Source organism: Equus przewalskii, chromosome 14, assembly GCF_037783145.1.
Source record: "Equus przewalskii isolate Varuska chromosome 14, EquPr2, whole genome shotgun sequence".
In the NCBI taxonomy this organism is placed as follows: Eukaryota; Metazoa; Chordata; class Mammalia; order Perissodactyla; family Equidae; genus Equus; species Equus przewalskii.
In genome coordinates this window covers 10,840,921-10,866,045 of record NC_091844.1, presented here as the reverse complement: position 1 = coordinate 10,866,045, position 25,125 = coordinate 10,840,921, and the positions used below count along the sequence as shown (strand labels likewise).

At 50.2% G+C, this 25,125-nt stretch overlaps 1 protein-coding gene across 18 annotated transcripts in view; it reads left to right on the top strand.

Moving 5' to 3' along the window:
• The window catches only part of INPP4A (inositol polyphosphate-4-phosphatase type I A), a 132,768-nt gene that overhangs the window by 20,165 nt on the left and 87,478 nt on the right, over positions 1-25,125 (top strand). Inside the window, exons 1-2 of one of the 18 annotated variants that reach the window (XM_070573502.1) lie at positions 9,468-9,747; positions 14,311-14,517. The exons of 16 other annotated variants lie outside the window; for them this stretch is intronic. The gene's annotated coding sequence lies outside the window, so the exon portion shown is untranslated. Of the gene's footprint in view, positions 1-9,467; positions 9,748-14,310; positions 14,518-25,125 lie in introns of those variants that run through there. One more of the 18 variants, XM_070573497.1, reaches the window with a different exon arrangement.

Genomic DNA, 25,125 nt, shown 5'->3' with positions numbered 1-25,125 from the left:
CCAAGGCTGCACCTTGCTAGGGACACGTTTGTTGAATGAGTGAATTCGTTTCTCTGAGGCTGGGTGGCTTCATTCTCCTCATCTGTACATTGACAATAGAACGGCCTGTGGGCCTGGTAAAAATTAGATGATATCACGTGGGTGAAATGGCCCAGCATGGGTGGCCCAGCAGGGGTCTGTGTGCTGTGAGTTTCCAGTCCCCACCAAGGAGAACTGAACAAGGACAGGTGACATATAGGATGGATGGTGTTAATACCTAGTGCATTGGGAGGTATGCACGTAGTTGACTCATTGATGTGACAAACGTTTATCAAATGCCTACTTGTACCAGGCAATCTAGTAGGCCAGAGGAAAGGAGTAGCAACAAGACATACTGTTCCTTCCCTGGGCATGGAAGTCAGAGGACAGAAGTGAAAAATCAGTTCACAGTGGTGGACCAGGAGAAATAGTCTTAAAATATGAATATGAATAGATGTGTGTGTATTACAGATTCATTTATATTTATATATTATAAATTTATGTATTATAAATAACCTGATGAAAATTCATAGTATCCATATTTCCTGTTTGATATCTTCAGCTTATCCCTTTTGTCTCACCCCCCTCAGTTACTGGTCGCAGGTCCCTGAGACCCTGCAGTGGCTGGTTGTAGGTCTCTGAAGTCCCCAGTTTCTGGCTTTTAGGTCCCTGAAGGAGCTAACTAGGCCCAGTTATCTCCTTGCCCGGGGAGTGGAGCTGGCTTCCTACCTCCTCTCTATTGAGCTCCCCTCTGGTTGGGGCATGTGGTTCCTCCTGGTGCAGCCCCAACTTCTGCACAGCCCTCCAACCGACAGCCACTTGGCCTTTGGGCTCTGGTCTCCGTCTGATTACCTGGCTCCCTGTCCAGGCCCTGCCTGCCCACCTTGCTCAGTCATCCGTCACTCCATCTCCCACAAGTCTTGCTCCCATCTCTCCCCACAGCTCCTTAGGAAGGGACCTTTCCTTGTTATTTCTTAAGCCAACCCTTCTGAGCACTCTGTGCGCCAGGGCCTGTTGGCTCGGAAGGGGCGATGCACGTCCCCTGGCACCCACTGCTGTGAGCCGCCACGCTTGTGGAGCCTCGCTGAGGGAGAGTTACTGTGCTCTGCCTCAGTGCCACCACTTTGTTTAGTCCTCTGAGCACCCAGAATGATACGTGTCCGTCCTCGCATTTTACAGAGGAGAGAACTGGGGCAGAGAGAAGTTAGGTCACCCAGCTGGTCAGTGGCAGAGCAGGATTCACAGGTCTTTCTGTCCACAAAGCCACTCGCGGTTACACCACGTAGGCCTTTCCCAGTGATAGACCAGCCACCAAACTCAGAGGACTGACTGGGGTGCCAACAGGCTGAGGGTATCCGTCTGTGTTCTTTTGGATGGGGACCCACAGGTTTGTTTCCATCTCTCTCTCTTTAATACTTGTCTCACCCTTGTGTGTATTCTGACAGTCCTCGAGTGACCACCCAGGCTCTGGACTCCGAGTTTCTCACACCACAGCGAGGGGAGGGTGTTACCTCGTTTCCTCTGGGATGCCTGCTGCCTGTGCCACACCTCCCACCGCACCTCCCCCCGCTCCGTCTCTTTACTCCTCACCACACTGTTAACTTGGTCTCTCCACCTCTTTACCTCCTTTCCCTGTCTCTGTTACCAGTTAAGCCTGAGAACCTGACAGCAATGTTAGTGACACCCCCCCATGTGGGGCAACAGGTATAGTGACGAGCCAGTAGCATCAGTGTCCTCCATCCTTGGAAGGGAGCAGAAGTCTCTTCTCCATGGCCTGAGTTCTGTGTGCTTGATATAAGGCTTCTTTCCCTCAAGGAACAGAGTTTTTGCATGTACCCCCCGCATGTGCACTCAGATTTGATTTTCTTGTTATGTAGGTGCACGTGCAAAAACACTCGATTTTCTTGTGTTCTAATAACATTTTATTTTTTTAAGTCAGCAAAAGAACAAGTGAGTTGAATAGGCATTTGGCTATTAGCTTGGAAACTTAAATACCATCTCAATGGTAATTTGACATGAAATAAACATTCTGTAGGTTCTAAATAACTTATAAATGGGCTTTTGGAGTGTAGACTGTTGGTTGAAGCTCCCATAAGTTCAGCCTCATCTCTGTGGAATTCCAGGACTGAGTTTTAAAATTATTCATCGATGGTTGTGCTTTGTTTATTTCCAGTGCGCTGAGACAATGAACTCATTTAACACATGACAATGCTAAGTAAGTGGAAAAATAGTAAAATGTTGAGGTTTTACAGTAAGGAGGTGAGAGCCTTAGACACCCCAGTTTTGATGTCTCAGTAAAGGAAACCGAACATTTAAAGGTGCCATCAGGGAGGGGTAATAAAGGAAGCACAGGGAATAAAACCCACACCAGAGTCAGTACTGTGTAGTGTGAGGCTGGTGGCTCACGTTTCTGATCCTAAGACCTGCGGCATTTCCTTTTTGATGGTCTTGGGCCTGAACTCAGTGAGACTTCAGTTTTCGAAGGAGAAACAGCACACTGTTTGGGTGGTGAAGGGTCGAAGCCTGTAACGCTTCAGGGTTTGCAGGGGGTGAAGTCACCTCAGTTCAGACCAGACGCAGAGCTCACGCCTGGACGCTGAGGGCTGGAGAGACCTCACGTCACCACACGCCTGTCACGGGGAACTCCCTCCCTGGGAGGCTTGGTGGATGCCTCTTGAGTCGTTGCTGAGGTGGCAGAGAAGGAGTCAACCCTGGCAGAACGAATGTGGACAGCCTGGGAATGGAATTGCTGGGGGCCGGGATCAGAGAAGGGAGCAGGGCAGTGCTGCAGCTTCCTCCTCTGGCTGCGCTTAGAATCACCTGGGGGCTTTTGGAAACCCTGGAAGCTTGCTTTCCACCCTTCTACCCGCACTCAGGGCCAGTGAAGTGATGTGGGGGTGGGGCCAGCATTGGCATTTGTCACCTTTTCCACTAGGTGGTTCTAGGGTGCAGTTGAGGTGGGGAATGCTGGGCCCTCAAGGTTCAGAGCTTGGGCTTCTGAACTCAGCTGACCTGTTTTGACTCCCCACATGGCTGTGTTGAGCTAGTCTCGTAAATGCTGACCCTCAGTCCTCTCCATTTCTCAGAGGCTGTGAAGATGAAATGAGGTGATGGACAGAGGTGCAGTGTCCTCTGCTGGGCACCGAGGAAGGCTCCGTGGCAATAGTGCTGATTATTACTGATGTGAAAGGGCTGGTGGCAGATGGCCTCCTTGGCCCCTCTCTCTTCATGGCCTCACTTGGTGAAACCACAGCCCTGGTTATAGCCACTTCTCAGCGCAGTGGCACGAGGCTGGAGGAGAACATGCAGCCACACTGACAAGTCTCTAAATTCACAGCGTAGGTCATGGGTGGGACCACTTGGCACTCAGAGCATATTTCTCTCCTGTCCTAGACCAGGGGCCAGCTTTTTTGTAAAGGGCCAGATAGTTAATATTTTAGGCCTCGTGGGGCATGCAGGCTCTGTCACAGCACTATTCAACACTGCTGTTGTAGCGCGAAAGCAGTCATAGACAATAAATGACAAATGGATGTGGCTGTGTTCCAATAAGTTTATTTTACAAAAACAAATGGTGGGCAGGATTTGGCCCTTTGCTGATTCCTGTCCTAGACTATTATTTTACTTTTTTTCCTCTTGTCTCCACCTACCCCACCCCACTGCTGGCCTTGCTTCCAATTTACTGAGAAAACAGGCAACCTGGCAAGAACTTCTGTAGCCCCACTGGCCAGCATCTGCCCCATTCGCTTGGCCTCTAAGGCCTGCCTCTTGTACACTGTATCCATCCTTGTGTGCTCAGTCCCCAGGCTTCATCTTAGGTGGCCCGTCAGCATCATTTCTTCAATCCCTCATCCTTGAAACATTCTCCCTTCAGCTCCCAGGACCCCTCACTTGGGGTCGCCCTCCTATTTCACTCAGTCTCCTTGGCTGGTTTCTCTTCCACTCCTCAATGTCACCAGGGCCCAGTCCTGGGACCTCTTCTCTTCTCCCTTCTTTGGTGGTGTCCTCCATTCTGGTGCTTTGTTTCCCGTTGGTAAGCTGGCAACTCTTAAATATACTTCTCCAGTCCAGACTTCTCCCCTGGACTCCAGGCCCAGATGTCCACTGCCTTCCTGACAGGAAGCATGTGCAAAACCAGCCTCATGCTCACCCCTCTCCTCCGCTGCTCCTTCCTCTCCTCAGTGAATGACCACACGCTCCTTCTGTTGCTTAGGTGTTCTCTGAAACCTCGAGTCGTCCTTGACAGCTCTTCGCTTCTCGTATCGTCTGTCAGGAAGTCCAGCTGGCTCCATCTGCAGAGCACACACACTTCTCCTTTCCAAGCGCCCTCACCTTTTGCTCCATTACTGTACTGTCTGTAGTCACCTGCCCCCTGCTGCTGCCCTTGCCCCTGGCCAGTCTGTTTCTAGCACAGCAGCCAGAGGAGCTTTTCAGAGCAAAATCAGACCAGCTCACTCCTCTGCTCAGAACCCTCCAGAGGCTTCTCATGTGTGTAAAGCAGTGGTCCTGAGGTCCCACATCGCATCGCCCCCTCCACCACCTTGTCTCCTCCTACTCTCCCGACTCTGGCCTCAGGCTGACTGCCCTGGCGTGCCCTTCTGCCTGGCATCTCTTGCCTCAGACACCCACATGGCTTACTTGCTCTCATAGCTTCTTTGGGTCTTTGCTCCAATGTCACCTTCTTAGTAAAGCCCATCCTGACAACTGTATTTAAAATTGTGAGTCCCCTGCCTCTCCCCAGCTTTGCCCAGCAGTCTCTGCCCTGGTGGCTTGGGTGCTCTCCCTGGGTGCTTTAGAACCGTGGTGTTGGCATAGGATGGCACCCTCATGAGGTCCTGCGCCCAGGCAGCTGTTTCCAGATCCCCTTCAACAGGATGTGGCCGTGTTTGCAGCAGACATCCTGTGAGTGGCCCGGATGGGTCAGAGCTGCTGACCCTGGGTGCCTCCCACAGCCAAGTGTCCCCCGTGGTGATGGGGGACAGCTGTGGGGAAGCTATGCTTTCTTCTTGAGAAGAGAGGCTACTTTTTCGTTAAGAGCTTAGGATTTTTAGCCACAAAGCCTTCTTAGTGGCATCATTTATGAAAATCATGTTCATCTTAGGTATATAAAGGGGTAACGTGTGGACTGAGGCTGTGAGGTGTTAACCCATCAGGTAGGACCAGCATCAGACCAGCTGTTGCACATAGGATATGTGGCTTCCAAGAAAACTTTCCCCGATTTTTTCTTTTTTCTTTCCTTTTCATTTCTTGAGGTTTCAGAGTAGTACTTTCCACCTTGTCACATCTCTGGATTTTAAGGAGCCCAGCTCTGGACCAGGTGGTGTGGCTGGGGAGAGCTGGCCTTTGGGGGCTGACTAAGCACACGTGTGCCCCACCCCAGGCACCTCCTGACCTCGTGACCTGCAATCCCAGGCGCTTCCTGCCCTCCTGTCCCCCTCTCCCGGGCACCTCTTGATTGGAGCCCTGCATGGCTCTAACCTCCCACTGCGTGGAGGGGAGGGCCGAGGTTCACCTGCTGCTGGCTCTGAGCTCTTAGGGAGCTGACAGCATCCTTGGGTGAGTCTGTGTCCCTGAGTGGACGGCTTCTCCCTCCCCTTCATCGGGAGGCTGGACTGGAACTGGACCCCAGAACCTTAGCACGCTGCCCCTCGGCCCTGTGCAGGGAGGTTAGAGGGGCGTTTGTCCCTTCTTGCCCAGGACTTAAGGAGCAGGAAGAGGAAGAAGTACCATTCCAGGGCCAAGGAGGAAGCTGTGGCGAGCTGGGTGGTCCCTTCCCTGGGAATTGCCTCTGGTCAGGCATGGTTCAGGGCCGTGCTGCAGAAGGAGCTGAAAGATATTTCCAGAGAAACCCTCACTGGCCTTTGAACAGGTTTCAACATGGGTTTCATTTTTGCTACAACCGACTCAGTCTGAAACCAGATTGATTTAGTCTCAGAAACCAGAAGGATTTGGGCAAACATTTGATCTGCTCACATTAAAACAGTTTTTACCATAGGCGTTAGATGTGTACGTGTGTATGCGTGTGCTCACGTGTCTGTGGCTCCACTGTGTATGGCCAACATGAATGACATCCTGACCTGAGTCCTCTGAAAAACACATTTCATTATTTTGCATTCATTCCACGTAGGAGAAAAGAATACATGACCCTGTCGGGTTAAAAAAATATTTGAGTTTTGAAAAGCTTTTTTCCCTCTTTAAACTTGGCAGAGTCACTAAATTATCAGGGGAAAATGTGGAATTAAAATATATAACAGGTGGGAGTGTGTTTTTTTTTTTAACTTAGATTGAAGATTTCTATGGTATCATGTCACGTGTGGAATATTTCTGTTGGGCCATCTGAGAAGTTGAACTCCTGTGGATGAAGGCGAGACGCTTTTGCACGTAAGGCCTGCGATACCGCCTCGTCTCAGAGGCTGGCAGCCTCAGGCCGAGCTTCCGGAACCAGAGACAGAGCTCAGTGTTTGTTTGCTTACAGGGACTGTGAAGTTTTGAAATGCTTAGTCCGGTGGTCCACAAGCTTTTGTTTTTAGTTGAAGCTTCCCAAGATGTTGTTGACCCTGTTAGTGGCTTTGCCCCAGATCCCTGGCCTCTGGGAGTGCCCAAGAACCCCAGCGTGACTGAAGTCATAGACAGCAGTGTGGAGAGCAGCTCATGGATCTGGGATTCCACCCCATCCGGGCAGACTGCTGGAGGGTCCGGGTGGGCTGTGGGCTCATCTAAGCAGGAACCATCTTGGGCGACTTTGAAAGGGTGGGGTAGTTCCGCTGACTGTGGTGTTGGTAGTGGGCTTGTATCTGAGTCCTCTTTCTGGCCTCAGGAGTGTGTGGGAACCAAGAGTATGATTGGGCTGTGGTTGCTCGAGCAAGGCCCCTTTTTTGATCTCCTCTGTGGTTCCATTTTCTTTTTCTCTCCATCGGCCAAGCCCATTTCTGGAGGTGATGAGTGCACGCCACGGGGTGGGGTCCTTGTTGAAGGGAGGAGGATGCAAGGTGCATGACTGGACTTGAACCCAGCCCCTCCGAACAGATTCCTCAGAGCGTCTCCAGAGTGGAAGAGTCAGTGGTGTGAGCATACACAGATGGCAGCACCCAGAGCCTGATTCCTCCTGCAGGTGCTCACTGCTGTCTAGCATGCCAGGCTCTGCCCCCAGCACCGCTGGGTAATGTGGGGAGGATGGGAGTGGAGTGAAACTCCTTTGAGGAGCTTCCTGGTGGAGAAGCCGACCCAAAATGGGAGAGAGGAATACTGGCAAGTGTCCAGGGCACCAGGCCGTCTTGCACAGAACCTGATGCAGACGTCTGTCTCCCTCCTCCAGCTCCTTCTGCCGAGGTGCCCTCTCCCTTGTGTGGCCATTTCTCCCCCTCCCCTGCAGACGGTGACTTCCTGAGGGAGAGGCCACAGCAGACTTCTGTGTCACCTCCTCCGGCCCTGGCCCACACCTCACTAGTGGTCTGTGGTAGGCCTGGAAACCCTGAGCCCTCAGCGTAAGGCATCTGCAGAGAGGCAGGTGGTTAGGGATCTGAGGTACTCCTGTTGCAGAAGTGGGGACTGAGGGCCAGACAGGGCAAGTTCCTTGCACAGAGCCTCACAGCTTAGCGAGGCTCTGGAGCTGATTATCCAGCCCAGACTCCCAGCCTCCCTCTCTCCATGACATGTTCCTTGCTGCTACACTGAGCCGCTCTTCTGCTGGCCACAGAGCGGGCTGGAGGGAGGGCATTGTAGGTGCAGTGTAGAGAGAGTGACAGCCAAGTTGTTGGCTCCTGCCTCCCCCGTATTCTCTGGGTGCCGGCTGTGACAGGCTGCATTAGGACCCTGAGGTGTGGTGAGTGCCCTTACCTGGACTGGGCGGTGGCCATAGGGCTGGTTGCTGCCCAGTGAGCCTTGGTGAGTTGGTGGGTGCCTGTGACAATTGCAGGATGGAATGCCCTCACTCCTGGCCCGCTGACCTTCCTGCCTTCCCCGTGTTCATCCACTCATTCTTCCTTCCTCTGTGCGTCCCAGATCCTGGAGGTGCACTAGCTCCCATCTGCGCAGTGGACGGGGTGCTCTTTGTCCAGTCCAGCTGCCCCTGGGGGCAGAGGGGTGTGGAGTTTACTTGTTTCTCAGAAGCTGGAAGTGGCGCTTTTGTTAAATGCCTGTCCAAGGTCACGCAGCATGAAAAAGCTTATCTGGGCCTTAAATTATCTGGACTTCCCAGTTCGCCAGGGTGTTGCATGAAAACGTGTTTGAGAGTTAATACGTTTTTGTGCCTCCTCCCAGAGGTAGTCTGTCTGTCGCATGCAGACATGTGTGTCTATATCCTCTTCCTTCTCAAGTGTGCCTTAGCTTAACTAGGCTTATTTGGAAAGCCATACACGTAGGGTGATGACATCACTTGTGGTTTTATTTTAGTCTCCCATTATTTCCCTTTTTGTATCAATAGTATCTAATATCACCTTGTTGGCCTCAAGATCACCTTGCTGCCTGCTGGGTGGGTTTGGCATCTGTGGCGCAGGTGAGGGCTGCCTCCTGGCCTTCTGGGTGCTTACCGAGTTCTGTGGCAGGTTCTGTTTTTTGAGCAGGATGCCTACACAAAAGGATGTTTGTGTGTTGTGTTCTTTGTAACATGGAAATGCGTTAGAGATTGAAGTGCTTTGTGCTCTGAAGAGCCTGGGCTGAGATGAGCCCTGACTGGTCCATCTGACTTTTACTCCACAGACATCATGTTGAGGCCACAGTGGATGCATGGCCTGCCCAGGGTCTCCTGGCTGGTGAGTGACAGACGCTACTCAAACCAGCCTCCTGACCTCAGGTGCTGCCCTTCTTGTGCTGTGAGGCTGGGGAGGCTGTAGACCCACCTCCACCAGGCCACCATCACCCCCACTGTTTGCCATTTCCCTGACAGGTGACAGCACCTCTTTGCACATTGCCATTGGCATCAGCCAAAGTGACATGCAGGAAAATCAGTTTCATTATGTGACAGTCATGGCTTAACAAAACATCTATTTCATTGATAAAAAGTACTTGCAAATAATTTTTCTTATGTACTGAACCCATCTGGGGCACTGTGGATACAAAACTTATGTTTTTCTATTATTTAATCCTTTAATAAAAGCTTATTTGGGGCTCCTTCAATAGGTCAGCTTTGTGCTCAGGGCTGAAGGATTAAAGATGAAGATGACTCAGTCCCTTAAAGAGCTCAGGGGAGACAAGGATTTACAGTGTATTAAAGGTTTTTTCTTTATGGCTGTAGACAGGGCTGTGTCACAGAGAGTAGAGGGTATTTATTTCTGGCTGGGAGAAGCTTCACAGAGGAATTGCTATTTAAATTGGTCATGAAGCATGAGTAGGAATTGTCAGCCCAAGCCTACAGGACAAGAACAGGAAGGGCATTCCAGGCGAAGGGGACAGCCTGAGCAGAGGCTTGGAGAGTGCACATTGAGAGTCTTAAAGAGACAGCCTGTGGCTGTGGTACCTAGTAAGCTCGGGAGAGGTGAATGGGCGGGCAGGTGCCCGCTGGGTGAAGGACTTTGGACTGCATCCTGTTCGTGCTGAGAAAGCCATGGAAGGGATCAAAGCCAGGGAGTGAGCCATCAGATTTCCGGGTTCCAGAGAGCCTGCTAGAACCCCGTGGCTGCGGTTCCAGTACCACAGTCGTCTCTCTCCCAGCTGTTGAAACTCAACTCTTGTTCAGCCAGGATGCCGGATGAGGTAGACAAGGGAGGCTAGGCCTTGGATGAAGCAAAATCACAGGTAACACAAAAGGGGTCAAAATATAGTACAAGACGAGTTTAATCTGGTTAAAATTACATGTAAAAGTGAGCAGCACATTCAGCTTATACAGGTGTATTGTTGTTGTACTTTGAGCCACAATATTACATTGCATGATGAGAAATGGTCATAATGGCCTGTCCTTGGCTGTGGCAGACGGGGCTGTGTGTGGGACAGAGGGGGAGCCCAGCAGCCTGGGGTAGGGGCTCAAGGAAGAGCGGGGCAGCACTCCCCGTGGTGGGGAAGGACAGGCCTCTGTATAGGACCCTGTGCATCCTAGTATGGAGTGTGGTTATAATGGTTTTTATTTTTTCCCACACATGCACTATCTTCTCATTGCTTACCAAGGCTAATCCACAAATGTTTAATCCACCCACAGGTAGTCAAGATCTGATGGCAGAATCTTACTAAAATCAACTCCACATAGCTTTGTGGTAACCAGCCTTCTTTGCAATGAGATTTTGCTCACATTTCTCTCCTTAATAAAATGAGTCAGACTTGCCACTTGAAATTTTTTTTAATCTCAAAACTTTTAAAAGAATTTAACCAGAATGGGTGCAGAGGATAACGAAGATTCATATCGTAGAAACTCTTAAAGTATGAGTTTTGGTAGTTCCTAGAATGTGAATTTTGCTTATTCAGTGCCAGCTAACCCCAAGTTTCAGGTCAGGCTTTGCTAGGACACACACGCCGGTGCTAACTGCACGGAGCTCCAGGGTTCTGTATAAACTAGCGCCTGGCTGGATTCTCAGTCAGTCTAAACACAGCTCCCCAGTGAGTGGAGATTGCCCTGCTGGCCTGCCCACAGGAGGTTCAGAACAGGCACCGTCTGCAGCTGGGTTGGACCCTGGGCTCTGAGGACAAGCCCTTCCCCTCCCTTCTCCTCTCTGTCCGCTCCGGTCTAATCTAGTCCCCAACCCTGGGGTCAGCGTAGCCCTCTCCACAGTGGCCCAGCTCAGGGAGTGTGTGTGGGGAGGAAGCTGCTGCAGGAGGAGCTCAGTTGAAGGTGGGCTCCTGGGACCTCTCCCTGTTCCAGAGGAGAGGGGGCCCAGCTCTGGCTGTGTTTCTGGCTACCGGCCAGTTTCCCTCCTGCACCATCCCCCCCTGGGAATGGCCAGCGTTGCCTTGCCGCCCTTCCTGACTTCCACAGATGCTCATAGGGCTCTCTGGCTCCCTCTTCTCCTAGCCAGGTTTTTAATGGGTACTTTTAATAGATTTATTGACCTTCATCAAGGCCTTATTTCCTGTTGTAAGCTTTCCATGTTCTCTGGGTACTCAGAGCCCCTCCCCTGCTGTCCTTGATCTCGGCCTGGCCTGAGTGCTTCCAGAACCTTGTTTCTGAATGGATGGAAGAGTCCCAGGGCCTTGGGAGTGTCGGATGGGCTTGGTAGCAGTGATGGTAATGATAGCAGCAGACACGTAGCATTTCTGTGTGCCTTGTCCAGTTTACAGGGATGAAATCGTCTAGTCCTCGCAACAACCCGATGAGGTGGATGAGTGTTAGGCCCATTTCACAGGGGGAAACTGAGAAGAAGGTTGAGCGAGTTACCCCTAGTTACACGTAACCTGGTGAGTGGCAGAGCCAGGATTGGAACACAGATGGTCTGGCTCTAGGCTGTGCTCCTGACTGTGAAGCTGTGCGCCTTCTAGGGACAGGAGGCATGCTGTGCTGCTCCACCTGCCAGCCCGATGACTCCCTGACTGCCCACATCAGCACACTGTGACCCTTTGTCCTGAGCAGGTGCGGTGGCACATCCTGGTTGTCTTGCCTGGATTGGGGAAGCCACGGCCCCAGCAGTGTCCCAGTTCTCAGCGAGTGACTGGGCCTCATTTCCAAATTCCAGGGGCATCTTTGCTATAGCCTTTCTCCGTCTGAGGTACTGGACAGGGTGTCCCAGATCAAGCCTAACAAGAGAGGATTAAGCAAAGCCTCCATGTTAGTGGGTCTCAGGCCGTTTTGGCTGGCCATCACCTCTCCCTGCCCTGTCTCTCCAGGATAGAACTTCGGTCTTGTGAGAACTGCCCTCCCTTTATGAAAGAGAATAAGACCGTGGTAGTCACAGTCCCTCTGTTAGCGACTGCCCTTCTTCAGCCCAGAGTTTAGGAGTCTGATGAGTGGGGACTCTCTCCCTCCACCCCCACCCGCCTCGCACCTCTCCCTGCCCGGTGCCCATTTCATTGAAGAGTGCCCCTCCTACCTCAGGGACCACAGTTGGGTGAGGGAGGTGAGGCTGAGGGCCCCTCTGACTTGGATGACCTGGCCCCACAGTGGGATGAGAGCTGCGTAGGAGAGATCAGAAGTAGACGGAGTGTGAGTCAGGAGGACTCGAGCAGCCATTTTAGCTCTTGTGGTCTCAGACTCCTGGTCCTTAAAATGGGGCTGGAGTGGGAGGAGGTTAACCACCACCCACCGCCCTGCAGCTCCTCACCTTCTGTGATTACACGGTCCTCATCTTCTAAACTCTGGGTCTATTTTGTGGCCCATTTAGGAGCTGCCTTTGATCTTCCTAAAATAGGATGTGCTATTTTGGACGTTGCTGTTTGTGAGAGGGATGTGTGTTTAAAGCTAAAATAGGGTGTCCTTTTTAATTTGTGGGCGTTTCCTTTTCCTGTCTCAGGCACACTGTGTTTAAGTAGTAGTGTGCTCCCTCCCACCCAAGAGGAGAGCCTCAGGCCGGCCCGAGCACTCAGCTTGGCTTGGGGCAGGCCTCCCTCCTCATGGCGTGCGAGGAGGCCTCCTGCTTGCTCAGCCCCCAGGACTCATCCACGTCCTTGTCCACTGATCTGAGAACCGGGTCATTTACTCAAGAGCCTGAAGGATGCCAGGCACAGGCGGCTGAGAACCTTCCTTACAGTTGAGCCACTGAGTGGTTTTCTGCCAGGCTGTGCTGCAGTTGGAGTCAGAGTGGGGAGGGGGCAGACCACAGCCTTGCACCAAACGGCTGTGGTCTCTCTCCTGGCCTTTTTGATGGTCGCCGATGTGGCTGTGAAGAGGGTACCTACTCCAGTAGGGAGGGTGAGAGGTTGGGATGGGACTGCTGAGGAAGGTGCAGGTGTCTGTCCTTGCTTACTCTGCATTCACTTCTGCTGTCACGGAATGTGGATGTGGCCCACACCCTTGTCTTTCTGTTACAGCACTAGTTTTCACTTTATAGAAAAAAAGAGGTCTGATTTTTCATGGATTGTTAGGACTTAGTTGGAAACAGTTGTGTAAAGCTTCAGGCATCTTTCTAAGACAGCAGGCTAGACACAGCTTCTTCAACTTCAGCATCTAAGAATCACCTGGAGGGCTGGATGCAGGCACATTAGTGGGCTCCACCCCCAGGGAGTCAGCTTTTATAGGTTGGGCACTTCCTACAAGCTCCCAGGTGATGCTGATGCTGCTGGTCCATGGACCACACTTTGCATCATCCTGGAGCACTTGTCCCTGTTCCACCCCCCACTTAAGCTATTAGCTTATTTTTATCACTTTCCAAAAACTGGGCTACTTCTTTTAGTGCTAATTGATAGCACCTCTAATTCTAGGACCATAGGGAGGGTTCCTGCCCCCACTCTAATTGGCAGTGGTTCTGATGGAGGAGACAGAATCTGCTGTGCTCTGGGGAGTGTCTCCTCCTGCGTGTGCCTGGTGAGATGTCCCAAGGCTGCCCCACCGAGATGAGTCGAGCAAGGTGTCTTAGAAGCCAGTAGCCCAGCTGTTTCACCATAATAATTACACGCCAGTTCTAGTTTATAGAGGCCTTAGAGATGAATGGTCTGGCTGGTGACATCTCTGCATGAGGATCACTGGTCTGAACCAGCTTGTCCCGGCCACGGCCACCAGTTGTGACCCTGCTATTTGTGAATCGATAGTGTGTGCTGCAGCAGGCTCTCCTCAAGTGTGCCAGGAGGCACAGAACCCGCTTGTAGCCTGGAGTCCACAGTGTCTGTGATGCAGGCAGTGTGGCCGAGTGGCAGGAAACCACATGGACAGGCAGCTTGGGAGGATGAGGTCCCAGCTGGTTTACCTTGTCTGATACATAAAACATCTGTCCTGCTCCAGCTTCTCTGAAACAAATAACGGTTGCAAATGGAATTTGGGGTACAAAGGATAACAACAGACTTGTTCACTGCCCCCCTTCCCCAAGGGACGGTAGCTTATAAAGAAGACTGAGCCCCGCCAAGTCTCCTTGGTTCCTGGTTGGCTGCTTGGGTTAAGCTGTTCGGACGTGATGGTATTTGGAGCCTTGGGTACCTGGCCCTTGGCTGGGTGCTTCCTCAGGGTCTTCCTTGGGTTGTACCTGGTTCTAAAACTGCTCCCCCAAACCAGGCATCCCTGGAAAGCCTCTCCCAGGGGTGCTTTTATCTTCTCCGGGCCTTGGAAATCCACCCCAGACAGCCAGGTGGAGTGGGGAGCTGCCCCCAGGAAGTCTTGCCTGAGGTTGGCTCTTCCAGCTGGAGCTGTGGGGCTTCCACATCCAGCCGAGCTACCCTTCTAGCCACTGCCCGCCCTCCTGCCCCCTCCGCCTCTGCTGAAGCAGAAACCTCTTTTTTCTCTTTCTGCAGGGTACCTGGTGGAGCCCCTGGAGAGGTCCTGGCTCTCTCACTGTCTTGGCAGGTAGAGAACTCAGCAGGTGAGAGGTCAGCTCACCTGCTGGGCCTTGTGCCAGGTGTTTTTCAGGGAGCAGTTGATGAATCCCCAGCCACCTGACCAGGTAGCTGTTTTTCGTTTCCAGTTGCAGAGGAGGGAAAGGAAGCTCCGACAGAGATCAGGTGACTTGCTCAGATTTTATCAGGTGTCCTGTCACATGTTCTCACAGCTCGGTGTAGTTTTGCTGTAGGAAGGATCACCTGCCTCTTACCTGTTAGGAACCTGCTATCTGACTGTGGTGCCCTGCACCGTCAGTTCTGGAGAGCAGCAGCTGCGTCTGGGCTCACTCTCTTTTGACTCTGGCCTCTCGCGTGGTCCCAGGCTTCAGAGGGATCTCGGGTGCTGGAGAGTAAATGACCCAGGTGACCAGTCAGCTCCTGTGTGTTTGCATACTTGGTCCCTCACTCCTGGCCAGCAGCCTCGCCAGGCAGAATGTGCCTCATCTCAAGCCTCCTGAGTGGCTGGCAACTTCAGGGCCTCCAGGGCACTAAGTCTTCAACCAGCCTGCCTTGTGGTCAGCTGTGGCCCCTGGAGCCCGTGTGCCTGTCTCCCTAGCCAAACTCCCCTGCTCGGGCCTGTGTAAGGGGAGTGGTGGGTGCAACCACTACACACCTGAGACCCTTCCAGCCCTAGAATGAGGACTGATGTGACATGTGCCCCATCCTCACGTGCCGGTCAGGCCTCAGCTGCATGGGGAGTCTTGGCAGCCAGCCTTTGCAGCGGGAGGCACACACCACCAGTGTGCAGGTGAGGAAACTGAGGCCCAAAGAGAGGAAAGGAGTGCCTGGGAATGGACCTTGGGTTACACAGGTGTGCTGCTAGTTCACCTGTTAATTACCCTTCAACTCCAAAACTCTTTGGTGGTGGGGGTCCTAACAAAACAACTTAAGCAGAGTACCTCTGAACTTTTCCTGCATCTGACGCCTCCATCCCAAGGGCTTGGATGTCGCTGAGTGTTGTTCACTGTAAGCCTCACCCCCATAGAGAGGCCAGGGAGAGGAGTGTGAACAGGAGCGGTTGGAGAGCTTCTGGGGACCTGGTGTGACCCTCTGAATCGGGCGAAGACTTCTTCTGAAAATACTCTAGAGGGAAAGAAACTGTGTGCCTTTCCCTAAAGCCTTGAAGGCTCTTGTGTACCAGTGCCAGCTTTTCACTTGGCATGTTTGAAATGTACCACTCTTAGCCCTGGAACCCTTGCTCATTCATGGTCATTTATTCTGATTGCTAGCACCCACTGGATGACAGCGTGGCGTGGCGAGGCGAGGGTGCTCTTTTCTTTAGGGAGCCGCATTTGGCTTAAGATTGCCCTGTGTTTTGCCTGTCTGAAGTGGTTTTAGGTATAAAGATTCAATGACACAATTCGCCTGTAATTTAATGCCACATTTCTCATATGAAATAATCTTACTACACTGAGCCTCAGTAGCAGGTTTATGGGGAGACTTTATCATACCTCCAGGTGATCCAGCGTAAGCTGGCAGGCTTGTGTGAGGGGATAATTCTAGGCACTTGGCTGTTAGGCAAATTGTGCCTTGAGGAGTCCGGGGAAGATGAGGGAAGCCACGGCAGCTGCTAAGTGTGATGCTGGCTGGACTTGAGTGTCTGGTAGCCAGTCTTCAGGGTGCACCCCTTCCCCCCCACCTCTGGGCTGGGCTTCTGTTCTCTGGTGAGAGGCTTTGTCATCAGCACTTTTCCTTTCTTTTGCACTTTATTACGAGTCTGCCACACTGGAGTTGGTGTGATAGTCGTTCCTGGCTTAATAGCTCAACACTGTGTACTTTAAAAACTGGGAAGTTTAAAAGCAGAAGCAGTGTTCAAGAAAGTGGCACACCAGGCGATGTGAAGAGACCTGTGTTCTGGTCCCTTTCCTCCCTGCCTTTACACCTGTAACTCCCACATTATCACATTTTGGGGAAAGCCTTTGGAGACCTGGGTGAAACCACCCCCAAGAGGGGCAGCAGGTTAAATCGCTTCTTCTGACTGTCTTGGCCAGGTGGGGTTTACCTTATTAGTGCAAGTCACAGGAGGGCCTTGAAGAATGTCATGGGTCAGTCACGCCTGGTCCAGGGTGTGAGGGTCCCACAAGGAGGGCAAAAGTGAAAGTGGGCACCTCTGGACAGGTGTAACCAGCTCTCCTGGAAGCTAGAAAGGGGCCGGCTGTGGGCAGCTGAGAGGTGGCCCCTCCGCTTGTCACTCCTGCCTGAATGGAGGTGTCTCCCCAGTGGGCCTGTCACAGAGGATGCTGGTGACCATCAAGTCAGTGCTGACTGTGGGCAGGTATGGTCGACATCCGGGGACCAGGGATGTGATCCAAAATGATAGGTGCATACCCTCCCATTTGAAAGAAACACATGGCTCTGATCTAAGCTTTAAAAAGTTTTAAATTATACTTACATTGCTTTTTTGAGAAGAAAAATGAAAAGACAAGTGAAAATATAATACAGATAATGACTTTTGGGTATACTTTATTATAATAAAAGTATTTGTTACGTGATTCTTTATGTGGAAAACCATAGGAAGAAGAATACAGTGAATGCCCACTCAGCTGAAGACATTTTCATTCCCAATACAACTGAAACTGCATCTGCCCCCAACCTCTCCCTGAGATTACCATCATTCTGAATTTATGCTGTGTTTCCGCCCACTTAATTCTTTCCACTTTGTGACCGAGTCTTCACAGATTTTTGTCCTGGGGCTTGGGAAGCAAGCACTGCTTATTAATTCTCATTTTCAGTCTTGTGATGCTTCTGGTCAGAAAAAGCTGTTTCTTGAAATTGGGCTGGTGGCTGCCCGGCTGCCCTAGGTGGTACGAGAATGGTCAGGTTCAGGGTGGAGCCTGCCCTGATGGAGTGTGCTCCCTCCCTTTCTCATCCTGCCTGCCCTGCCATTGTGAAGGCATGCAGGTGGGCCTGCGCCTGTCCTGGCTCCCAGTGCAGAGCACAGGCTGGTCTGTGTTGCCCTTTGCTGCAGAGTTGGCTTCATTTGGAAAGGTTCTTGCTGCCAGTGAGCATCCCTGTGGTCTCTGCTTCAAGCACCTCGTCATTAACATTGCTCTTGAGCCCTGCCTTGAAGATAGCAGCCTGGACTGGTTCTCTGTCCCCCCTCTTCCGACCTGTCCCGCCTTCCTGTCAGCTGCTCTGCTCCCATCAGTGGTGGGACAGGGAGTGCTCTGCTCTATGGCCGTCCAGGGTCTGGTGAACAAATGGGCTATGCTTGGTAGATGGATTGTGTTTATATTCAGCCCTGTGAAGTCTTCTCTTGCCTGGAGCCGAGCGTTTTGCATAAGAAGCTCTTGCTCCAACACTGCCCCCCATCCCTTGCCCCCGCCACCCCTGCAGATGCCTCTTTACCTCCTCTTGTTGACTGAAACGTGGCTGATTCTCCCAGGAGAGCCAAAGGCCTCAAAGTGGAGTAGGGTCCTTTCTCTGTGCATGCTTCATCTCTTCCCAGAGGTAGGCTCTGGAGTCCCTTCCTACTTGACCCATGACTGTGCTGTCCTCTCCACCTCCTGTCACTGCCCTCTGTCACTTCAGGTTACCCTGGTCTCCAGAGAGGACTGGGCATCTGCCTCTGATGTCCCATCACCTCCTGACAACTCCTATGTCTGCAGGGACGTCTAGCATCACCAAGCCCATGACCTTCAGCTTCTCTCTCCTGGCCATTCCTGAAACTGCCCCCCTAGGTTGCCCACCCCTGGAACCCAGCCTTCTGAACTCTCACCTCCCGTCCTGCTGTGTAGCTGGTTCTTGGCTTCCTCTTTTCTCTCTGTCCGTCATGTCCACTGGAACTTCATGTCCATTGGCCCCGTGGTACCGGGATGACCAAGCTCCGGTCATTGCCCTAAGAGCCCAGAGACTGGAACGTGACAGTTTTCATGTGACTAGCGTGATGGAGGAGATGAGTGCAGAGCACTGTGAGAGACTGGGGGAGGCGGTGAGGTATTCGAGGCAGCCTCTGGAAGGAGAGCTCTTCCCCAGCAGAGTCTGGAGGCACGCGGAGAGAGGAGTTAGCCCCGGGAGCGAGGTGGGAAGGGAGTTACAGGGAGGCTGGGAACTCAGCGTGAAGGTACTAAACAGCCTAATGTGGGTACCTTTTTCCAGTTATTACAGTTTTGCATACTTATTGTAAAGGGTATAGAAAAACATGGTCCTGTAGATAAAGAAGAAAATCATGCTACACCCACTGCCAGTGTTAACCTTTTAATATGTTTTTGTCTCATGTCTTCCACTTTGTGTGTGTGTTTGCTTCTGTGTGTTTATCTTGGCAGATCTTAGAATTTTACTCTTTCACCTGTCGAGTTGTTATAAACTCAGTCATTTCCATTTCAAATATCTACGTGGTATTTCACCATATGACTGAACCATAATTTACTGTTTTCCTGACAGGCATTTAGGCTGCTATGAAGTCTTGCAATTTATGGTATAAAATACATTATGGCATAAGTAATGCTTCAGTGAACGTCCTTGTCTGAGATCCTGCCAGAGGGCAGTGACTTCAGGCTTCTAGTCTCGGCGTGACTGGCCTCTTGGAGCAAATGTTCCTCTGCCACCCCCACCACACAGTGGCCGAGTAAACTCCAGCTGCTGTGCATCTGCTTTGTGGGTGGCTGGCTGGGCCGAAATGAGTGTGACCTCATTGCACTGAGAGGTCCATGCTTTGTGCTATTGGAGACTGTCCCGACCAGGACCACGACCACACAAGGTCCTTATGGCTTTGCTGGTCCGTGGCTGCTTAGGGGCTAAAGAAAGAGCCATGTGTTATCTTCTTTGTAAGACATATTTTAGATTAAAATTAAAAAAAAAGAAACATGCACATAAAGATGTTGATGCAGTCTTTAAAATATGATAGTCATGCAGCCTAGCAATAGCATGAAATATGTTTACAATCTAACATTCAAGTGAAAAAGCAGGATCCTACATCTTTTGTGCCCACTGCTCTTATCTATGTAAAATATGCCAATAAAAACCCGATTTTAGTTAAGGTGTTGTTATGAGTGGGGTTTCCCTCCTTTATTTTCTGAGCTTGCCTTAAGGGAACGATGGTAATAATTTTTCTTTTGAGACTGTCTGTGCTTACTGTCCTTGGCTGACTGCAGGGTCAGCTTCCTTGCAAGCCCCTGGGGTGGGTCCTGGGGTGACTTGGCTGCTGGGCAGCCGGCTGTGTGTGGTTGTCCCCCTACACTGAGGGCCGGCTGTTGCCTCGGGGCCATGGTGCAGCTCTTCTGGTGATGGAACCCAATTGCGGCTTCCTTTATTTTGTTGATTTCAGAGTATAACTATCTTATTAATTTGAAAGTATTTTGATTTTTAAATGACACTTTTGGGAAATATTTTCATTCATCAACCTTTGAATGGTTAATCCAGAGTTTTGTTGTTATAATAATAGAATACTCTTTTCTTGAGGTAAATCTATAACTGAGCAAATAGAATTCTATTGGAAACACTTCGTCTAAAGTACTGAAACGTGTTCTTTGCTAACCACCTACATTTCATTATTTCTCTTCTTTGTAAAAATTACTTAGGTTTTCTTGAAAGGGTTACTGCTTATTAAAACAAGGGGAGGGAGGCCTCCTGATGAGAAAGTTAAATTAGAAACAGGACTGTTTAACAGTTTTGAATCACAACCTCAGTGGGAGATTTGCCACAGGCCCTCACAACGGACCACGACAGAAGAGTCCCAGGGCCCCTGGCAGGTGGCTCCTCTGCCCTGATTCCTCCTTGCAGTGGAAGGCTCAGTTCTAGCGTTTTCTTTTTTCCTGGGTATCTTCATGGGGTACCGTAACTGCGTTGACTGATTTATGTTGTCTCCGAGAGTCTTGTTAATAAATTAGGCTGTTTTATGGAAACGCACGTATGTTGTGCTCTGAGAATCAGATGTGTCCCAGTGACGCTTTGTGAAGCAGCAGAGGTGCTGTGAACTCCTGTGGGTCCTGAAAGTCTAGGAAGTTTGAACTATCTTCTTCCCAGTCCAGGCTACTGCTTCCGTGTTCTCTTGTCTTCTCTCCTCCTGGCGCTTTTTTCCCTGCTCTTGGTTGTCTTCTGAAAGAGGAAACCCTTCAGCCTTTCCTGCCTTTCTCATCAGCCTGAGCATTCCTTCCCTCTCAAGCAGTGGTGCATCTCAGTGGCCTAAAAAGGTGTGGAAACCATTGGATTCGCAGGGGAGCCAGAAGAAGGGAGACCCGGATTGGCGGGCAGGAGCCCCCCAGAGTTGCCCAGAGGCGCTGCAGTTGGGGGTGGGCAATGCAGGCCCAGCTCAGAGAGGTTTTAGATCACGGGGCTGGATTCCTGCAGATGAGTTATGTCAAAGGAGTCTAGGAATAAAGTCAGTTCTTAGAAGGCTGGTTGCATGAAGGGCAAGGCAGCTGCTTCTCAGATGTCTGATTGCTCTACTTCTGATTGCCTGTGCCCAGAGGGAACTGTAGTGTGTGAGGAATTTATGTGCCTTGACCTGGAACAGTTTTATAGTGACCTCAGCCAACAGCGGGAGGTAGGCAAGGGGAGACTGGAAGCAGATGCCCCGGCTAGCCCTCAGATGTACATTGACTGGCTCTGATGGAGGTCAGAGGTAGCTAAGGGATAGGTTACCATCCTTGCTCTAAAAAAAAAAAAAAGAGGAAAGGCTAGTTGATTCAGAGCTAAGATTATTTTTTAAAATCAACTTTTTTGCTTTAGAGCAGTTTTAGATTTACAGAAAAGTTGCAAAGATAGTACAGGGTTCCTCTATTGCCCCACCCCCACCATATTGTTAACATCTTGCATTACCATAGTACATTGTGGTACATTAGTTACAACTAATGAACCAACACTGATACATTATTATTGACTAAACTCTACATTTTATTTAGATTTCCTTAGTTTTTTACCTAATGTCCTTTTTCTATCCCAGGATCCTATCCAGGACATTGCATTGTGCTTACTCGGTTTTTTCTCGTTGGGGTCCTCTTGGTTGTGAGAGTTTCTCAGACTTTCTTTGTTTTTGATGACCTCGACAGTTTTGAGGAGAAACGTTCAGGTATTTGTAGCATGCCCTTCATTTTGGCTTTGTCTGATGTTTTTCTCATGATTAAACTGAGGTTATGGGTTTTTGGGAGGAAGACTACAGAGATGAAGGGCCCTTCTGGTCACATCATAGCAGAGTACATACTGTGAACATGACTTCTCGCTGCTGATGTTGACCTTGACCTTGACCACTTGGCTGAGGTCCTGTTTGTCAGTTCTCTACAGTTACTCTCCCCACCTCCTCCATATGTTCTCTTCTGTGGGCAGCCCCCACCTGAGGGGTGGGAGTGGTTCTCCCCCTTTGAGGGGACAGGGGTATCCTCATAAATTATTTGGAATTCTTGTATATGGGAGATTTGTCTCTTCTTTATTTATTCAGTCATTTATTTATATCAGTGTGGACTCATGGATACTTATTTTGTACTTTGGGTTATAATTCAGTACCAGGTTATTTATTTTATTGCTCAAATTGTTCCAGCTTTGGCCATTGGAAGCTCTTTCAGTTGGCTCCCGTGTGCTTTTGACATCCCTCCATTATTAGGGGTTTTTGGGTTGGTTTTTCTCAGCACATCTTTTGTTTTTGGCGCTACAAGATGCTCCAGGCTCGCCTTGTATATTTCCTGCCCCAGCCTGAGAATCAGCCATTTCTCCAAAGAGCTCTTAGCCCTTTTATTGGAGAACAGTATTAGAAACCAAACTCTGGGTACTCAGTGGCTAATGTTATTATAATTTCAATTTCTGTGTACTCAATGAGCAAGAAAAGCAAAACATATTAAGTAGCAATTCTTGCAAGAAATAACTGAAAATCTCTCTGCGTTTACCAGCTGTGCCCCCTTCTTGGGCTGCACAGACACAGAGTTGTAGTTGTAAACCTAGTATGCACCTCCTTCTGAGTTCTGTTTCTGAAATCGTCTCTGTAGTGATGATGTCTTTGTGCACAGGCTCTCACTTCGACTCTGAAGTCATATTCTCTCTTACCGGCTCCTGGTGGAGATACAGAAAGTAGGTCTTGAATGAATGATTCCAGCTCCCTGAGTCCTGTACTGGCTCTTGGTCAAAAGCAATAAAGTCTAACCCAAGAAAAGAACCAGATGGAAGAAAAATTTTAGACAGATGATAAGTTGTGTTGACAGGAAGCACAGCCGGAGCTCCTTAGAGGGGTTACTTGAGGCTGGGGTTCAGGGAGAGGACTAGGAGATGGGTGGGAGCCAGCTCCTGCAGACCGGGTGGGGGTGGGGAGTGCTGCAGGAATCGTAATGTGGAAGTTACAAGTGCAGGGGACTGAATGAAAGCCTTGCACCCCGACCTAAGACTCTGGACCGTTGCCTTCAAGTGAGTGCACACATTTGTCTACGTGGGTGTGCGAGTATGTAAGTGATGTGGTCTTTTGGCTCTCAGCCTCACTGGGAGGCCAGTTCAGAGCCTGTTGCCTTAGCCTTGTGTGGGGTGGCAGGGGATGATGGAAGCAGAGGAGTCTCAGTGGAAGAGGGGGCAGAACTCAGTGACTGATCTTTGGTCAGTGGTTGGAAAGCAGTATCAGATATGTGTGCACTTCTGAGAATGGTGGGGCCTCAAAAGGAGAGAATCCAGGAGAAGCCCGTTCTGAAGATAATGTGGTCTCAAGTTTCAGTGGGTGCCTGGAGTCCAGGGCTGATGGCTAGTTGACTTGGAAATGCTGTCTTTGCCTTCAAGAGAGTCCTTAGTACCAAGGGAGAGGAATGAAGGCATCATCTGTTGGATGGCTTAGTGGATAAAATTGGCAAGGTGCAGGAAAATAGAGGTACACACTGAGGGCCAAGCCTGGCCTGCAAGCTGTCCCTGTCCCTGCATTTGTCCTCAGTGTTGGCAAAGAGAGATACCCCTATCATGCTGAATGACTCCCATGGGCATTGGGATGCTGAAGGTCCAAGTGGGAGCTGTCATTTACCCACCATCTGTTGGCACCGTTGGTACTGAGTGGTTTAGGGCTTTTTTTTAATTGAAGTCTAATTGACGTACAGTATTATATTAGTTTCAAGCATACAGCATACTGATGGACGTTTATATAGATTACGAAGTGATCACCACGATGAGTCTAGTAATCGTCTGTCACCATATAAAGTTATTACGATCTTATTGACTATATTCCCTATGTTGTACATTACATCCTCATGACTTATTTATTTTGTAACTGGAAGTTTGTCCCTCTTACTCCCTTCACTTGCTTTGCTCATCCTCCCCACTCCTCTCCCCTCTGGTGACCACCAGTTTGTGTTTATATCTACGAGTTTGTTTCTTTTTTGTTTGTTTCGTTTTTTAGATTCCACATGTAAGTGAGATCATACTGAGTTTATAGCCTGTTATCTTGGGGATTCTGGACCACTGTGATGGAACCCTGAGGTGCCCCAATCCTTTGACAGTCTCATTCTGAGGGAGACTTGGCCTTAATGTTGCCTTCTTGGCAGGGAAAACTCTGCTCCTCCCTTTCCTGAGGCTGAGAGGATGGACAGGAATGTGCCCCCCCTGTATCTATGGGTGTGCAGTTTGTTTCTGGGAGGGGGATGGTGTGGGGGCATCTTTAACTATTTGGTCTGAGTTTTTGTCTTTGAATGGCATGTATTTTGTGGAGGGTTTTTACATCCTCCCCCTATGCAGTGGCCAAATTCTATCTGTCTTTTCCATTTCTTCTGTGTGGGATTAACATCTTTGTAGAATCCATGTGCATGTAGAGTGATGTGGATAACCTAGAAAGGCTCAGGGTGATGGAGTTTATCCAGAACTCTGTGTGACCTCATAAGGTCTAGTTGCTGGGACTTAGGTGGGGCCTGTGGTGACAGAAGTGCTCTCATTCTGGGCGTTGTCACTAGGACTTATTGATGGGTTGGATATGGGGGACGGGGGAACTGATAGAGGAAGCAAGGAAAACTGTGTTTTTGGCGTGAACAACCTGGAGAGAGGTGATGCTGTTTGCTGAGATGGATAAGACTAGAGGTGGAGCAGGAGGGAAACCAAGAGCAGCATTGACAATCCCAGAAAGTGGGGAATGTCCTCTTGAAAGGCTGGGTTTTTCTGCTGGTCGTCTTCTGATCACGCTGCTCATCACACAGAAATCTCTAAAAAGAGAGAAGATGGTTTCAGAAACAGTACCTGGCTCTGGAGAATGGAGTCCCATGCGAAGATGAAGATGCCCATGGGGGAGGGACTGCGTTCATCCTGTGATGATCTTCTCATTTGGGCCTTAGGGAGGTACCCCAAGTCACTGCACCTGTGGTGTCATGGTTAATGTGGAGGCAGAGCCTGGGGTTTTGGACAAGGAAGTATACTACAGTGGTTAGATGTGAGATACTTCTGGAGGTATTTGTGGTCTGGTTTGGTCCTGACCCCTTTGTTGTCCTCGTGGGGATGCCTTCCTCCGTTTCATTCTGTTTGAAACTAGGACTCCGAATCTCCTTGTCCTAGAATTGCCATTAACCTGTGACACCAGGGCCTCCCAGTAAACGAGGTGGGAATTTGGAGTGGCCCACCTCCTATCCATGTTGGCGACAGCCAGGTGAGGGGTGGAGAGTTTGTGCCTGCATCTGGCCAAATAACACTTTGAGTTGAAATATTCAGTCCTTTGGTTATCACAATAGATTATGAAGGGTTTGTTTGTTTTCCAAAATTATTTTACAGTACGTGGACTCTTTCTGCTTAGAACAGAATGAAAGACTTTCCAAAAACGGAAGCATTTTAATGTTGACTTCTTAATTTAAGAAA